This window comes from Neofelis nebulosa, chromosome 3 (assembly GCF_028018385.1).
Source record: "Neofelis nebulosa isolate mNeoNeb1 chromosome 3, mNeoNeb1.pri, whole genome shotgun sequence".
Lineage (NCBI taxonomy): Eukaryota > Metazoa > Chordata > Mammalia > Carnivora > Felidae > Neofelis > Neofelis nebulosa.
This window is the reverse complement of record NC_080784.1, coordinates 204384496-204389457: the sequence shown is the minus strand read 5'-3', so window position 1 is coordinate 204389457 and position 4962 is coordinate 204384496. Positions and strand designations below refer to the sequence as shown.

Genomic DNA, 4962 nt, shown 5'->3' with positions numbered 1-4962 from the left:
GACGAAGAAGCAGTGGAGAGGTTGCTGGGAAGGCGGTGCCCAGAGGCCCACGTGAAGACCGACTGGAGCAACCCCCCCGTGAAGCCCAGGCAGGACCAGACGGGCCCCTTCCCGCTTTGCTGGCTGCAGGAGGGTCTGGGACCCGATGAGCAGGACAGCTGGGTGGAGATGCCAGGTGGCAGCCTGAGCAGCCCCGCCCTTCTTGCCGAGTCCTCCAGGAACGCGACACGCTGGGCTCGGTACCCAGGCCACGTCTCGGCGCGTGTTTGCAGGAGCGGCCTTGGGGGACGAGGTGACACATACCCGCAAGACGTGGAGCAGCAGGTTCCCGACCCGGCATTCCTGGCCGACCAGGCAAACCCACTATGGGTGTGGTGCGAGCCTCCCAGTCACCCTGAGGAGGCGGAGGCCAGAGGACCGTCATGCTCAGCGCTTGCTGGTCCCGGAGTCGGAAACTTCCTTATCTCTGACCCAGGAGGCTTGTGTCTCCTTCCAGCCACAACTTGTTACTTTGTAATAAGGCAGCCTCCCAGATCCTGACCGCAGGGAGATGGGAAAGTGGCCCAGTGCGTGAGGACGCCCCTTGTCACAGGAGCCCTGACTCCCGGCCGCCGACTGTGATGGGACCAGAGCGGGGTCCCCAGGAGGCGGGCACCACCCCCCCAGGCTACTTGAGACAATGGCTGCAGGTTCATTTCCCTCGTCTTCCTCCTCCTCCGTGTCTCCTCTCTGGCACTGGTTCAAGAACAGTCGGCTACATTGTATGGAATCAGCGGCAGGAGTGGTGAAGCTATGGGAGAGGGCAGAATCTGCACTGGGTCGTGCAGATTTTTTTTTTAATGTTTATTCATTTTTGAGAGACAGAGAGAGACAGAGCATGAGCGGGGGTGGGGCAGAGAGAGAGGGAGACACAGAATCCGAAGCGGGCTCCAGGCTCTGAGCCGTCAGCGCAGGGCCCGACGCGAGGCTTGAACTCCCGAACTGCAAGATCATGACCTGAGCCCAAGTGAGACGCTTAACTAACTGAGCCCCCTTTCGAATATCTCCACTAGTCCTGACTTGGTAGCAAACGCATTCAGCCGGCAGATAGCTCCCCAGCGCCCCCAACCAGAGCTCTGACTTCCTCGTGGAATCTTGTGCCCCCCAAAATGAGAGGCCGTCGTAAGCACCCCCGTGACCAGGCTCCCAGGGACCCCTGCCCGGCTGGAAGCCACTGGGCGCCCGGCCATCCGGGTAAAACAGTGCGGTTTTGTCTCAGCTAAGAGAGACGCAGACTGGCTGGAACAGACTCCAATTCTCCTTATTGAATTGGGCAATATTGGATTTATGGGGCTCAACTTTCTGATGACAAAAATGATCTGCGCGACCAAATAAAGATGAACAAAGCTCAGAGCCAACTCGAAAGGCCATTTCGGCCACTAATCCGCCTCCCCGGCTGCTTATCGCGCCCCGAGAATGGTGTCATCCGTAAGGTTGGGACGTAAAGTGGCCTTTTGGATTTTTCTTAAGCTAACATTAGAAAATTGTGTATAAATTCAATCTCGGCTAAAAGGTAAAGATAGTCCACAGCCAAAGGGCAAGGCCACCATCACAGAGCAATTGTGGTGCTTTATGTCCAACCAGACACAAGCTAGGAGGGGAAAATATGGTCTTCTCGACTAATCAATTACATTTGAGTAATTGATCGTATATTATTATTGATGAAAGCCCATAATATGTGAGTTAGAAGGGAGTAGGTTCTCAAAAGATTAGATTTGTATACGAAAATGGAAGGAAAAAAACGACTCTCATAAAATCATTTGAGAGTGGTTTATGGTTTAATGCATGCTGGGACACGGGCATTGGGCCCAAATGGCTTCTGTCCTCGGCCCGTGTGCAGCTCGCCCGGGAAGGGACACGGGCGCTCAGCAGAGAGCGGAGCGCTGAGCCCATGGGAGCGGGGTAGCTGTCCTGGGGAAGGGGTTGCCAAATCAGGGACCCAAGCCCTTCATTCCCATTCACTTGCTCCAGGAGCATCGGGGACTCACCGGGCCCTGTGGTGTGGCCGACAGCCGGGTGGACACCGTCCCCCACAGGGCCCACGGAAGCCCAGGGAAGGGCAACTGAAGACAGTTGAGGGGCTCTGGGTGCACCAGCCCCAAGCCCGCAGCCTGCAAATCCTCTCAGCCCGGAGGTCCCATCAGACCGGGTGCTGAGGCTTCTCCCTGAGATACAATTCGCATAACATCAAATTCACCATTTTAGAGCATTTTGAAGGACACAATTCATTGGGTTTTAGTAGAGTCACAGAATCGTACGACCATCACCCCTGTCGGCTTCCAGAATATTCCCATCACCCCAAAGGACCCCGCTCACATCCCCTCCTTCTGCCTGGCACAGGCGGCCCCACCCATCCTGGGGCCTCTGTCTCTCCACGTTGGCTGCGTTCTCTGGCTTTAATTTTCATCATTTACATTTGTATTTTTGTATTTTATATATTGAATTTATATTTTTCCTCTAGGCCTTCAATTGTATGACCATAGAATTCATATGAAATTTTCTTTCAAAATATTTTTTAACTAGTTATTTATTTTGAGAGAGAAAGAGAGAGAGAGAGAGAGAGAGTGAATGAGGGAGGGGCATAGAGGGGAGAGAATCCCAAGCAGGCTCCATGCTGTCAGCACAGAGCCGGACGCAGGCAGGGCTCGAACTCATGAACCCTGAGATCATGACCTGAGCCGAAATCAAGAGTCAGAGGCTCAACCGACCGAGCCACTCAGGCGCCCCATGGTTTACTCCAAGGATGTAGTGCAGACAGTCTAGCTGTCTTCCAAAACCCATTCTCCCCTTTTGTTTTGGGAATGGAACCTTCCTTTTTTTTTTTATTTTTTTTATTTTTTTTATTTTTGGGACAGAGAGAGACAGAGCATGAACAGGGGAGGGGCAGAGAGAGAGGGAGACACAGAATCGGAAACAGGCTCCAGGCTCTGAGCCATCAGCCCAGAGCCTGACGCGGGGCTCGAACTCACGGACCGCGAGATCGTGACCTGGCTGAAGTCGGACGCTCAACCGACTGTGCCACCCAGGCGCCCCTGGAACCTTCCCTTTTAACGGAGCACACTCCCACCCAAGATAAAAACTACAGCTCCCAGGATTCTTTGAGCCAGGCATAACCATGTGACTGAGTGCTGGCCAATGAGACATGATAGCGATGGGGGCAAACAGCAGAAGTGGGCAATGAGATCAGAAGCCACAGGGGCAAGGTGGGGAGCCCTCGCCCCAGGATCGTGGAGCGGCGAGTGGATGGAGCCCGGGGTCTCATACCACCGCTGAGCCCAGACTTGCGTGTTGGAAACGAACTTTGTGTGAATCCACCCTTCTGTTGGTTCTCTGCCATGCAGCTAAATCCATTCTCTACGACGTGTGATTTAAGGGCGTGTGTCTTACTTTCCAAATGGTAAAGGGGTTTTTCCTGGGGGGAGGCAGGGAGGAAGCTGTCACAATTTCCTTAATTATTTCTCATTTTCCTAGACTATGGCCAGAGATAATCTCAACCTTTTAAATTTTTCTCAAGGTTTTCTTTGAGAAAACGCTCAATGGATCTTGGAAAGAATGTGTAATCTCCTTCTCTCTCTCTTTTCTTTTTTTTTTTTTACAAAACAGCACATTTGTTATTTATTTCTTTGATTTTTAAAATTTGTTCTTAAGAACTAACCAAGGCCGGGAAAACGCCATGTTTCGGGCTAAAGCGACACCGTTAAGACCTATCGTGATGCTCTGAAAAGGCAGCTTTTAACGGAAAGATGGGAACGGTAAGGAACAAAATGTTAGCGTCGGACGGTGTTTTTATTTATCCCCTAACCTATTCTAAATAGGGCTTAATAGGACTTAAAAACAGCCAACTGTCCTCTAGCGTGTGATCTCCTTTTGAAGCAAGAGACGTCTCTACGCCCTGCTCAACCTGAGTTTGCTGGATCCCGTGTCCCTAAAACCCGACCAACGCCGACTTCCCTACTAGACAGGTCTGATCCTGAAAACGACACGTTGAGTTCCTACTGGAATCTTGCGTGTTTAAATAACTGGGCTTTACCTCATTAGCTGCCAGGTTGATTGATGCATAACGCAGACTCACTATTTCACCTTACTCATAACCTGTTCCATATCCTCAACATGCCTTTCTTTCCCATTTAATGCCCGTGGTCCTCAGTTCCACTCCTGAACCGCGAGCGGAGCCCTGGGCTCCTGGGAATAGGCGCTCTTGGCTCGTCTTCAAGCCTGGGCTTCTTTAGCAGAGGATTCAGCCCACGCACAGTGTCAGGGATCTGCGTTTTAGTCCTTCTGTGTCCTTTACGCTCATTGTTTTTTCCCTGCTGAATGATTTGTCGCCTTTCCCTGACTTTGGCTGCAGCCCACGCTGGTACTCGCCCCCCTGTGCTCCTTGGCGGCATCCGAGAGAGACGCCGTGCTCCCTTCCCATAAGGGCCACCTCTTCTTTTCCTGTCTCCGGACCAAGCTGCCAGCTCTGTTGTAATGACAGCCACCAGAGGTGACGCCCTGGTGCACGCACGCTCCCTTTGGAACCCCCCCCCCCCCCGCTCCACTGTGCAGAGAGCTGCCCCCCACCGCCCCCGGAGGAGGGCCCTACCAGCTCCCACAGGCAGGGCTGCTGGGCTGGCCCCGGAGACGACATTCTGTCTCCCTGCGTCTCACTGAATCCCAAGGTCCCCACTGCTCTGACATCCCCTCCCGTCTCACGGTGAGCACCGTCCACGGCAGGTGGACCCTGCGTTCAGCCTCCTCCGTGTGGGGGCTCTGTCCTAGGTTCTATCGAAAGAAAGAGGGTAGGAGCCACCAACGGGGTCCTCTGCCAGCCAGAAATGGGGAGCCTATCCTGTCCCCACCTGACCCTCCCACTGCCATGGCCCACCACCCACAGCCCTCCCCACACGCCTCAGGCCATCTCTCTCTTCGTCCCGGCCACCC

The 4962-nt window shown here is 53.6% G+C and overlaps 1 long non-coding RNA gene across 1 annotated transcript; it reads right to left on the bottom strand.

The window, feature by feature from the left end:
• Positions 1-2575: 2575 nt before the first annotated feature.
• LOC131507896 (uncharacterized) lies at positions 2576-4565 on the bottom strand. Its single transcript, XR_009259803.1, has 2 exons — positions 3079-4565; positions 2576-2847 (listed from the first exon to the last, which is right to left on the bottom strand). It is a non-coding gene; the product is annotated as an uncharacterized LOC131507896 (long non-coding RNA).
• Between the last annotated feature and the right edge of the window lie 397 nt (positions 4566-4962).